The sequence below is a fragment of the Fundulus heteroclitus genome, unplaced genomic scaffold (assembly GCF_011125445.2).
Source record: "Fundulus heteroclitus isolate FHET01 unplaced genomic scaffold, MU-UCD_Fhet_4.1 scaffold_45, whole genome shotgun sequence".
NCBI lineage: Eukaryota > Metazoa > Chordata > Actinopteri > Cyprinodontiformes > Fundulidae > Fundulus > Fundulus heteroclitus.
The window spans coordinates 2472633-2485927 of NW_023396868.1; the positions used below are offsets into that span (position 1 = coordinate 2472633).

General features: G+C 40.5%; 1 protein-coding gene and 1 long non-coding RNA gene across 12 annotated transcripts in view; both read left to right on the plus strand.

Annotated features, from left to right (window-relative positions):
* The window catches only part of nfic (nuclear factor I/C), a 274335-nt gene that overhangs the window by 25320 nt on the left and 235720 nt on the right, over nucleotides 1–13295 (plus strand). The window lies entirely within an intron of this gene.
* LOC118560563 lies at nucleotides 602–791 on the plus strand. Its single transcript, XR_004929446.1, has 2 exons — nucleotides 602–640; nucleotides 713–791. It is a non-coding gene; the product is annotated as an uncharacterized LOC118560563 (long non-coding RNA).

The following is a 13295-nucleotide window of genomic DNA, read 5'->3' on the forward strand; positions in this document are numbered from 1 at the left end:
GTCGTCTGCAAACTTGATGATGTGGTTGGTGGTGAACCTGGGGACGCAGTCATGTGTAATCAGAGTGAACAGCAGGGGGCTCAGGACGCAGCCCTGAGGGGAGCCTGTGCTGAGGGTGTAACGTTTCTGGCACTGGAGCTGCTGATTGCAATCAGCACACCTGTGTCTGTCTCCGCCCTGGCTGCTTAAAAGCTCTGCTCCTCGCAGCCTCCAGTGCCAGAACGTCTCTAGCCATACGGTGAGCGCTTCCAGCCTTTTTTGAATTCCTGTCTGCCTGTCTGCCTCTCGACCTGTTTTGCGTCTGTTTTTGGAAACCTGTCTGCCCCTTTTTGGATTTGTCTGCCTGCCTGGGTCCTGCCTGTCAGCCTCAGAGAACTGGACTGCCTCTCCGTGTTTCTGACCCCAGCCTGTCCGTGAGTAAAACGAGTTCGCCTGCCCCCTGTCTGTCTGTGCTTTCTGGATTGTGACCTGGACCTGGACCTGGACGCTCTGTTGGATTCTCCCTTGAAAACCGCTGCCTGAGTTAAACGGATTTCCCCCTGACAATGACCCGGACCGGACCTGGACAAAGAGCCCTGGATAACCCCCTCTCGGACGCCTTCGACATAAGGAGTCAGAGTTCTGCCCTCAGCACGTCCAGGTTAGTGACCCTACTTCTCTCTCACCAACCTGTCAATATCTGCTGGTCACTAACCTGCGACTCTGCCTTCAGGAGCGGCCAGTCGCAGAGTGCGAGCCGAGCCAGGGGACCGCGCCGCCAGCGTCAAAATAAAGACTGTTAATATTTTGTACTCACTTGTTTTCGGGTATTTCTTGGGTCCTCCTAAATTCATCACAGAGGGTGATGACATCCAAGAATTCTGTGCTGTGTAATGATAAAAAAACAAGCTAATTTAACTTTACTCAGTATAATTATGAAAGCTAGCTAATATGGCTGTTAGCTGTGATTTCAAAAACACAATGCAAATCACTGAAAAGTGCAGCTAGTCTTCACACTAAGCTATACCAAACAATTCAAACAACGGGCATAAGCATGCTAGCAGTAGCATTCGCATGCTACAAACAGTACAACACTCACTCAGTTCGGTCTTTTAGTCAGTTTCACAAGGCTTAAAATACATCAATTTCATGATGGGTTGAGTTATCTAAAACCTGAGAGGTATACCAGTGAGTGTCATAGCAGTTAAACATAATAAATAATGACTAATTCAACTAATAGCCTACCATGTCATGTTTATTCAAAATTTCACAGAAGGTCTCCTGGGAAAGTCTTGTTGCAAGTCTCGAAAGATTATCAACTTAGTGTATGAACAGAGAGGAATAGAAAGGTGAAAATGGAGAGAGAGAGGCCTAAAAACGGCTGTGTTACAAGAGCGTAATGCTACTGGGCTGGTGAAGAGTCAGTATGTCACTCAGGTAAGAGGGTGCAAGGCAATGGGTTGAACTGAAGACAGACAACAGGATTTTGAACTGAATTCTGAATCAAACCGGGAGCTGATGGATAGAATAAAAAACAGGAGTGATGTGGTCATACTTGCGGGTGTTGGTGAGCAGCATTCTGCAGAAGTTGTAAGCGTTGTATTTAGGCTTCGTTAAATCCAGTATACAAGAACAAGACTATAATAGCGCACTAGAGATCAACCAATACAGGTTTTGTTGTTGTGCTGTTATGCTATTACCAGGGTTCCCACGGGTCCTTGAAATCCTTGAAAGTTTGTGAATCTAAAAAAATTAATTCAAGGCCCTTGAGGTTCTTGAAAATTGCCAAAAAAACCCCACCTTGTCCTTGAAAGTCCTTGAATTTTTTGTGGGGTTGAAAGTTCACACGGATGACGACTCATGTGTCATTATTTTACTACCACACGATCTTTTAAAATTATGCTGATTCCGCAGACTTTTAATTTGCAAAAGTACGTTCGCTCTTCTTCGTTAGTTGGTAGGCTATGGTTTAGGCCTACGTGCGCCCAATAGGTTACATTCACAGTGTTGCCAACTGAGCGACTTTGTCGCTATATTTAGCGACTTTTCAGACCCCTCCAGCGACTCTTTTTCAAAACAGCGACTAGCGACAAATCTAGCGACTGTTGGAGACTCTTACGTGAAAGCACGTATCGTTTATACTCTTGTCCTCCAGCGACAGGTACTGCCCTGGGGCGCCTCCCCCGTGCCAACCCCGTTCTCCCGCTACCGCAGGAGTCCCTCTTAGCGCTGCAGTCAGAGCCACAGCATGTTTACCCTCAGCGTCCAGACTGCAAATGAAGCGCACATGCGGGAAAAACCTGCGCCGGGATTATATCAATTTGAAACAAATTGATATAATTCTGAACATCTCTATGCTGCACTTTTTTCCATAAAATTTTATGAAACGGTAGGCTAATGTACATCTTATATGCAATGTAGTATGGCATAGCCATGTACTGTGGATATAAATGTAGGCTATGAATATGATCAATATCAATGTAAGTCCACTTTCTTGCATTGCTTCTGACCCAACAACTTCTATGCTGTTTAGTCTTTTATTAAATTTGCATTGTATTAAAATATGATAACCTATTCAGCGGTCACAGTAGGTAAATGCCGCCACGTGTGGTCCTTGAATTTGAGGAAATTGGTCCTGGAAAGTCCTTGAAAGGTCCTTGAATTTGATGTTAACCAAGGTGTGGGAACCCTGTATTACACACTGTTTAAGTTATTTACTGTTTAATAAATAACCCTCTGTCTGTTAGGTATTATCCGGTGCCGGTTTGGGTCACCCCAAACAGCTGATATTAGGACCCTAGTTGAAAGGGATGATTCGAGCACTGACATTCTTTTAACAACAAACTTTGTACACATATAGAATAAAGGAGTGACAACTTCTCTTCAAGTTCAATAATTTATTAACAGGAATAAAATTAACATCCAGAGAAAATCACTACAGAATGCTGTTTATCTGAATTAACACTATATTTTAGGGCTGTCAGTTTTAACGCCTTATTAATACATTAACTTTGTTAGATAACGGCGACAATTTTTTTGTCGTGCATTAATCGCACGTCAAAACACACACTGCATTCCCTAATGTTTTTTCCCCGCAGCGCTCTCCAGACTGTTTCTTTTACCCTAGACGCTTTCCGTAGCTCCAAGAATGCTAGAGACTGTAGCAAAACAGACCCGCGCTCACTGTTGCCAAGTCTGCTTATTTCATGTGACTTTGGGCTTCGATTTTCTACAGCAGCTTGTAAATTTCACGAGTTGCGGGTTACGTTAAAGAAGTTAAATCGCTTATTTGGGCTATAAATTAAGTGATGATAAACCAGAGGTATAAAGAAACCTGCTTGCACTACAGACAACCAGCTGAAATATCCCTCCGCCTCATCACGTGCTGGAGCACATCCTGCGTCGCTGCGGGGTCTTTTCTCCTTTAGACTGACATGTGAGCCGACAGAAATAAAGGCAAAGGGAGCAATGTTGCCCGTATTTTCTGCAGTTTACGGTTGCAATAACCGGTGATAACTGCTGAAAGAGATTATGCGGTGTAGATTACCATTTTAAGCATAGATTGATTCTGAAGATGAGTTTTTACACGCTGATAATATTGCAGAAACCAAACCCATAAACCATACTTTAATGCTTATTAATTTGTTGTATTTGTATTTGACAAACTAAGGCTGAATCACATTGCCAAATGAAGTACCCTGGAGTTATAGTGTCAGCACATGCAAGTGTGCTAAACAGTTCTCTTTCAAGGGTATAAAGTTCCTGCCCCAGTTGCAAGTAAAGTGTAAGACTCTGGAATTTAAAACCTTTTTCCAGGCTTTAAAAAAATTGTCTGTATGAACGTGGCTATAAACAGCATGCAAAAATATACAAAGAAATGGTTGTTGTTGGTGTGAAATCTCAGAATTAGATAAAAATGAACAAGAAAACTAGTAAAGTTAGTATTAATTTATATGTATATGGGTAAATCGGGGGCAGTCCCTTAGTGCCTGCAAAAGACTCAAATTGCTTTGTTTACAGCTCAGTCCCGAGTTTTCCTCATGGCCTGATTGTATAACAATACCGATACAAATTATGTTGACATCATGCTAACAATACCTGATACACAAGGCTGATTCTTGAAGCCGATATTGATTTTTCTCCTTCCATTTAAATGATATAATGATAACAAATGTTACAAAAGTATCAATTTAAACAAAAAAATACACATTTATTAAAGAAGCATAGCACAACTTGCAGAGTTTTACAGAAGTTTCTCCCCTCTGGCTAGAAGTTGAAATGACAGCAGTGTTGTGCATGGAAGAAGAGGAAAAGAATCTGCCGCTGAGACTGCACAGTTCTTTTGTTTAGCTGTGTCATTTCTTCTTAGATGTTACACCATTATGAAGTGATGAACTGCAGCTCCCAGCATGCAACACAGTTGGGACTACAACCTGCATACAGCTCCAGTCACAATGGTGGTGGTGACTGTGCACAGATCAAATGACACTCTAAGAAAAAAACCGCAGCAGAACCGAAAACTTGTTCTTCTTTTGTGCAGCCCCGCGGTGTTGAGAAGATATTCAGCTGAACTTCTGCGTGTCGTTTACACGTAATAGGTCCATAGTCAAATTTTTGGCAGGACAAAGTTTGCTCCATCACCCTTTCCTAACATATTAGGAACAGGTTTAATGCTTAAGTGCTCCAAGAGGAGTTTGTTTGAATTGCGCTGAATATTTCCAATGTGTGGCTACGTTATGATAAGTGACTTGTGCTGTGTTTGATTCGGTCTTTAAAGTTTTTGTTGAAGCTCGTTGTCCCTTCAGTTAGAAGTCCTCCATCACGTTAGTTAACCTGTGGTCTCGGCGAGGCCTCCTTGCGTATGGCAAGTAGGGGCCAGAGTCCATACGCTATCAAAGCAGCCATTTTGTTCTTGGCACAGAGTAGCTAAGATAATCTGTGCTAACATTGGTTTATCTTCAGGCCTGTTGTGTATACCACCCCTTTCCCTACCTCAGAGCTATTAGCCAAATTCCTTTAATACTGTTATATCAAAGTGCTGCTATGTTAATAGTTATTGTGCAGTGTTGGGTCCAATAGAATTTTTAATCAACTGTGAATTGCTACCTCTACAATTCATCCATCTTTACTGACTTTTATTTTCTTTTTTTCTATTTTTTTGTTTTATTTAGTAGTGAGTTTTGTTCCTAGTAGTAGGCACTTGGAAAAACAGTCATCCCTCGTGATCCAGTGAGTCGCCTCAATGACGGCATCACTTTTTCAGTGGTTATTTTTCTGCTTGAATTTAAATTAAATTTATGGGCAATTTGTGTTTTCTGCTGAATGAAAAACCATCTGTTTTTAATCTGAGAACAGTGTAAGAGACTTTTTTTTAAATTTTATGAAAAGTAATGACATCCTGATCATTTTTCACCGACTGTACATGTAAGGTAGGTTTAAACGGCAAAAAACACGTAGTGCCGCATCCCAGTCATTCAAACTAATCATTCATGTTTTTTGAATGATAGCGTACCTAATTAGGAAGTTTGATGGAAATCTGATAGCCCGCAGCACCTTAACTAGACCCTGTCATAACAGTGACTCTGCCCTGGAGGAAGAGGCAGATACCACACAGGACGAGAAGCCTTTCGCTGCAGCGCCTTTTGGATATCCAACTCCGCCCATCCAAGTTGGCCATTTTGATGACGTAATGCGACTATGAGCTTTCTTAGGCGCAAACAAAACTTTACTGCCCATAGCAAATCGGAAAACGAACAATGTGGGTAAGTGAAAAATACATAATTTTATGTTCATAGGCCTAACGATATTACTTTGTTGACCCTGCTGGATGAAATATATTATGATATTTGATGTGACGATCTAGTTTATTGTTTTCATTATTTTTTTGCATGATAAGGTAGTCATTTTGTAGGCTACCATCAATTTAATGTTAGCTAGCGCTAGGCCCTGTTTAGTTTTAGTTATAGATGTTTCTTGTGAAATTGAGTTTATGCAATATCCATCCCGTGATGTCACGGGATGAACATTACAGAACGTTATCATTTTTGTGTGAAGAAAGTATGCAAGATTAGTAAGAGTCCAACAGTTAGACTGAAAATTATTTCGGCTTGAGAAATATAACGTTATTAGCCTGCTAACGTTAATTACACATATCAGTATACTTAGCAGAGTTGCTAGCGGTTTAATTTGTAACACAATAATGCAGAGCTCAGCATGACACTTTTTTTTTGGTACAGTGGTTTAGGTGTTGGGCTGGTGCACCAAAGGTCGCAGGTTCGCAACCCGCTGGGGGTACCCAATATTTTTTTATTGTAAATAAATAATTTGAACAACTGATATTGTTCATTTTACTAATGAGCAAAAAAGTCTAATTCTTCCACCGGCGTGGAAACATCTTCATTTCCACGCCGGTTGGAGATGAGGCGGAGTTGACTGGATTAATTCTTTCAGCTGAATGCCCTCCCGATGCAGGGGATACAAATTCTGCCAGGGATAAGTCGTTTGGCTGTGCTATCCAAGCGCAGCAGGTCTTGGTGATATCACAGTAAAATGAGCAAAAGTCTGGGCTATTTCTGCCCTGTGATGGACTGCCGACGTGTCCAAGGTCTGCCCCGCCTCTCGCCCATTGACAGCTGGAGATTGGCACCGATCCGAACCCAGCAGGGATAAGCGTGTTAGAAAATGGATGATGGAAGGTCTGGGCTATTTCTTTTTCCTTGGCATCAAGATCTTTGCCAACTGGCGCCAGAAAATGCTATTATTAGGCTTTCTTCGTCTGGAAACAAATGTTTACAACAGCTTACACATTGAACGCACTCAGCTGACAATACAGCGATCTGATTGGCTGAGCAGCAAAAATCAAATCACGTGACCTCTCGGACCGGAGAGCAACAGTTTAGATTTTTTATCAGCAATAACTTATTAATGTGCAAGTGAAAATGTGGGAACATTGGTGTTTTGAGATCACTGCTATGTGTAGCAACTTTTCCAAGTGCAAGAAAGTTGCCGTCTGAAAGTTCATACAAAACTTCTTAAGGAGACGTCCCACAGATTCTGGCCCACGGACTCGTTTTGAGGAAACTACGGTTGTAGCTCAGTGTCTGCCTTGCGGTGGTTGCGGAGAGGTGTCTGTTTTGTAGAATAAATCATCCGCCGATGAGTTATTGATCTGGAAAGCCGAATCTGAAACCACCGAAAAACATTTCAGATCCCAAATGTACAGCGTTCTAATTCTTCCAGTCTATTAGCAGCTTCCCGTAAGAGGTCGGCCACTGAACGTCTGCCTGCTGAGTTTGACATTACTAAACAATTCTTTAGTGCGGGGAAAAGCCATGTAGATTTGACCGACGCAGTAAAATGCTAACCAACCAATGGGAAGAAGTTGAGCCCTTAAGACACAGCCCCTCCTCATTTACATAATGAGGCAGAAATGCATACAGAAATGTAAAAAGGACAGACAGAAATGTAAAAACGACAAACAGAAATGTAAAAAGGACAGGCAGAAATAAATAGCATCGGACAAATGAATAGGGCAAAAAAATACAAAGAAAGAATAAAACAGACAAAAATATTATAACATGCACATAAATAAATACTTAAAAAAATAAGTAATTAATAAATAAAGTGGCTAATTAAAGGAAATATATACATTTTGTCTCACTGTATAATTCATTTTCTATCTACATTGTATTTTTGGTGGCACATAATTGTATGCATATTTATTTATTAAACATTTATTTATTTCTGTATTTATTTTTAAATATGGAAAACTTGGTCCTCCATACGCCAGGGCTCAACAAGAGTTCATCTAAAGATGTTTTAGAACTGACTGGTGACCTTTAGTTTATATTTCAGAAAGTTAGGTATAAGTAGAGTTATGTGGTTTTATGTTTTATGGATACAATCCGGGTTAGCACCCGAACATCCCTTTCAGACAGCTTCCTCGTGCGTCCACAGTTAATCCTGTTGGATGTGGTTCGTCCACATTACCCTGGACACCGTGGCTCTTGATACATCACAAACACTTGCTGTCTTGGTCACAGATGCAAGGCAAGGCAAGGTAAATTTATTTATAGCACAATTCAGTACAGAGACAATACAAAGTGCTTTACATGATTAAAATATAGCAAAATAAACGCAAGTAGGAATAAAATGTAGATAGAAAATAGAATAAAAGCAAGTAGAGATAGAGTGTAGAAACAAAGATGAACATTAAAAACAGTAAAACAGTTTAACTAGAACAATCAAAGGCAATTTTAAACAAATGTGTTTTTAATCTTGATTTTAAAGAACTCAGGCTTTCCGCACTTTTACGGTTTTCTGGAAGTTTGTTCCAGATAAGTGGAGCATAGGAACTAAATGCTGCTTCTCCTTGTTTAGTTCTGGTTCTAGGTATGCAGAGTAGGCTGGAGCCAGAAGACCTGAGTGGTCTGGAGGGTTGATACACTGATAACAAGTCTGTGATGTATTTAGGTGCTAAGCCATTTAGGGATTTATAGACTAACAGAAGTGTTTTAAAGTCTATTCTGAGATACAGGGAGCCAGTGTAAGGACTTTAGAACTGGGGGGATGTGCTCTACTTTCTTGGTCTTAGTGAGGACGGGGGCCGCAGCGTTCTGGATCAGCTGCAGCTGTCTGATCAACTTTTTAGGCAGACCTGTGAAAACACCGTTGCAGTAATCAATTCTACTAAATATAAACGCATGGATTAGTTTTTCCTGATCCTGCTGAGACTTTAGTCCTTTAATCCTGGAAATGTTCCTCAGGTGATAGAAAGCTGACCTTGTCACTGTCTGTAAATGCTTTTGGTGTTTCAGGTCTGAGTCCATCACTACACCCAGATTTCGGGCTTGATCAGTGGTTTCTAGCTGAAGAAACGTTGACTGTCGGCTGTTGCCAATTAGCTCATTAGCTGCGTCTCAGATCGAAATACGCAGTTTGCAGCTCTGCAGACGCAAAGTTTTCCCGGTCGGCAGGTTTTGATGAAGACAAATCCTTTTCACTCAGAAGGTTTGATTTTAAAATCCCCAAGCGATGAGAGCCTACGACCAAGGAACTCGGAAGCTTTGCCTTTGACGGTCATGCCCACCACCAAGGCGGGCGCCTTCTTCAACTTCTTCAGAAGTTGAACGATTCTAGTTATACCTGAAATGTATTTGTGCTCTCTAATAGCCTGCGCTAGTGGCTCAATAAAAAGCGCAAAGAGACTGGGACTGAGAGGGCACCCTTGTAGCCAACCTCTGTTCAATAATACTGTGTCTGATAAGTCACCATTTATTTTAATTCTGGCTGAAGGCGAATCATATAGAGACTGTAAGCACCTGATAATTTGATTATTAAAGCCAAATCTCTCCAAAACTAAGTAAAGATAATTCCAACAAACCGAATCAAACACCTTTTCGGCATCAAGACTAACAGCTATTGATTCTATGTTTTTTATTTGGTCTACGAGATGAAGGGCTCGCCTCACATTGTCATGAGTTTGCCTATTTCTAACAAATTCTGTTTGATCTGTATCTGTTAACTCTGGAATTATGAAGTCCAACCTCTTAGCCATTATTGTTGCAAATATCCTGTAATCAATCTATCTGGTCTTCGTACAGCTTATTTAGAACCTCTCTTTGATTTCCAACAAGGTGTCTTCGTTACTGTTTTATGAAATGTTTATTTCAGGATCGGGAGAGATCGGCAAACACAAATAAGGACTCAAACACTGTTTCTGTTAGAATATAAGGCGCACATTTATTATTCCCCACAGAACACAGCAACACAAAACAGCAAGCACTTCGCACGCAAAGTAGCAAGCACTTAAAGCCGACAAGCTTTCAAACAGGCGTGTTGCTCCATCTCTTACCATGGTTAGGACTGGAAAGTCGGTCAGTCCGGTTAGAGAGCAATCCACGTGGTCGGGCGTCCATACAACCCACGGCTGACTTCAACGACTGAGGGCGGTCCCCTCTTTTTTATACCAATAAACAAAGTATCAGATGGGAGCGAGAGTGGCCACTTCTCCCTCCCATCTGAGCTGTTCGTCACGTTTCCAAAACAAAACCGTTCCCAGCATCTCAGCAGTGTGTGAAGCAAAATAATATTGCAAACTTAGATAATAGCACAAATATAAGCAAAATGAGGAATACAGAATCAGTCTTTCCCACAACACATTGTCATAGGTTCCCACCACAAGTTAAAACAAGTTATAGCAAAATAACACATGTTGTTCTCAGTTTTATGTGAGCAACATAACAGACACGAGCATATATGTTGCTCTTAGTTTAAAACTAACCAGTTTTCCCCAAAATACATTGTCAAAGAACAAAAAAAATTCTTTAATATATCAGTTACTATCTTCCATATGCTTTGTTTCTAAAGATATTAGTTTCATAGTAAGGTTTTTTGTACAACTCTCTTTTTAATTTTTGTTATAAGAAGACCACATAATTAACTTCCCTCTAACAACAGCTTTTGCTGTGTCCCATAAAATACTTGGAGAAATATCATTTTTGTTATTGTGATCCATGTATTCTTTGAATTATTTTTCTACAAAGTTATCAAATTTAGTATCATTCAATAAACTACTATTGAGCCTCCACAGGGTTTCTTTACGAGAATTTTTCAAATGCAGCGTCAAGTACACCCCTGCATGATCGAAAATATCTGTAACCCCTATATCACAATTTACTATTTTGTGCCTATCAAAGTTTGACATAAAATAATGAATATTAAAATTATCTCATCTTTAGTAAATACGATGAGAGTGAGAAAAAAAAGAAAATTTTCTATCCAGTGAGTGCTGCTCCCTCCATACAGCTACCAACCCTGATTCCTTTAACAAATTTTTTAACATATTTTGCCTCTGATTGGGGCTTTTTCACTTTACTAGATGTATCCAAAAAAGGGTTTAAATGAATGTTCCAGTCTCCTCCACATATTAGCACTCCTGAAGTTTCTGTTGCGATTAAGTCAAACATCATCTTAATAAAATTTTTGTAATTTCCAGGTGGTCTATATATATTAAACAGGGTAACTTCCTTATGGTCTATGTGTCCTTTAACCAGTATATAACGTCCTTCTTTGTCACTTATTTGTTTGGAGAATTGGAAATTTACTTGGTTTGACAGTAATATAGCTACTCCTCTAGATTTATCTTTAATATGTGAAGAATAATACATTAGTAAGAGTGGTTTAAAAAATAAGTTTTTAAACCCCATTTTATGTAATTTTTCATGCTCAGTTGAAGAAAGGTGAGTTTCTTGCCAAAAAATTATATCTTGTTTTTCTCTTTTAATTTTAGCAAGAGCTTTCGTTCTTTTAATGGGGTTGTGTAAACCATTAACATTGAGGGTAAATACCTTATATTTCTGTTTTGCCTCCATTAGAAAGAGAAAATATTGTGTACATATAAACCTCTAGATGCTCTGAAAGACTAACATGGGTCTGTAAAGGGAAAGAACAATAGCATACCTGAACAAGTAACAAAAGTGACTTCCATATATGAAGTATATGAAGTACACCTTCTAAATAGAGAGGAGAGGCCCAGGGGGCCTCTCACGGTGCTGCCCGACGTCCTCCACTCCTCATGGCAGCGCGCATGAAGAAAGCAAAGTGTTTCCCATGTTACGGTCATAAGATGACACTATAAACGGTTTAGAGGAAAGTTCTCTCACCAGTACGGAAATGATTAGTTGATGCCTTAAAGGCTCATAGCTCTTGATCACAACCATTTGAAATACGTTTTGTTGTAGCTACCCTTTTATTTTGAATCATATGTTACAAGTTTTAATTACCAATTATAATTATAAATAACATTCAGAATCAAACAGTTAAAATTGCTCAACATAGATAAGAAAGCTATAAATATTTAAATTAGCCCAAGTTCACTCGCATTAGCGACATCAATGACGACAGAGACTCAACAAAGTAGCCAGGTGAGCAAGAATGCACTGTGTTACACCCACTCTCAGAGAACAAAACCCTGATCACTCTCTAATGAACTGATTGTTGAGGCAACTGCATTAAATAGAGGAAAATTCATTTTTCATGGCAAGCATATATGACAAAAAAAAATACTTCAAACTTGCGCAATGGTCCTTTAAAAAAATCCATAATATATAAACAACCGATGGCAAGCATTGCGCTTGTGTCACGGAGGTTTTGGGTTCAACTCCCACAGACTGCCACTCTGGGTCCCTGAGCAAGACCCTTAATCCCCAATGGCTTCCGGGGCGCTGCACAATGGCAGCCCACTGCTCCCCAAAGGGATGGGATAAATGCAGAGAACTAATTTCATAGGAACGTATGTTGCAATGACAACAACAACAACAACAACAATAATAATAATAATAATAATAATTGTCAGGATTTGTCTTTGGATGAACCCGGACACAGCACATACACACAGAGCTAGTCCTTAAAGTGAGTTTATTGAACAGAATGGAGGGTTTATGACGAGAGGAACCAGAGTCTTTTACGGACGGAGATGAAGGGTGCAGAAGCTGGCTGACAGGAGGAGTAATGGGTGACTAACCGGGAGGAAACTCTGGAGCGGGAACTTGAGAACGTGGAAACAGCTGCAGAACTTGAGAACGTGGAACAGCAGCGGAAACTTGAGAATGTGGAACAGCTCAGGAACTTGAGAACGTGGAAACAGCTGCAGAACTTGAGAAGGTGTAACAGCAGCGGGCACTTGAGAACGTGGTACAGCTCAGGAACTTGAGAACGTGGAAACAGCTGCAGAACTTGAGAACGTGGTGCAGTTGCGGACTTGACCGTTGAGCAGCTGCAGAACTTGAGACCATGGAAAATAGCTGCAGAGCTTGACCATCGAGCAGCTGCAGAACTTGAGACCTTGGAAACAGCTGTAGAACTTGAGAACGTGGAGCAGCTGTGGGAACTTGAGAACGTCCGATGGAGCAGAGCAGAGTCTTAAGGAAATGACTTGAACAAAAACCAAGTTGAAGCAATGTCCTCAGGCTGACTGCAACAAAAATGACACAGGATACTGGCAGAGACTGAGCAGGAGTGAACACTACGGACCGGCGAGCAAGAACAGACTGAGGTGAGTATAAATAAGGGTGGAACCAGGTGGGAGCAGTTGGAGGTTGATTGCAGCCTGACAGGTGGAACCAATCAGGCTGCGCAGGAAAGGGAGAGAGAGAGAGAGAGAGGCTCAGCATGCAGCCAACAAGCTGCATCCTGACAATAATAATAATAATAATAATAATAATAATAATAATAATAATAATAATTAATAATAAATGTTTGTGCTCTTCATGTAGCAGCACGAGCCCTTTGTAGTGCCAATTTACATCCTGAGAACA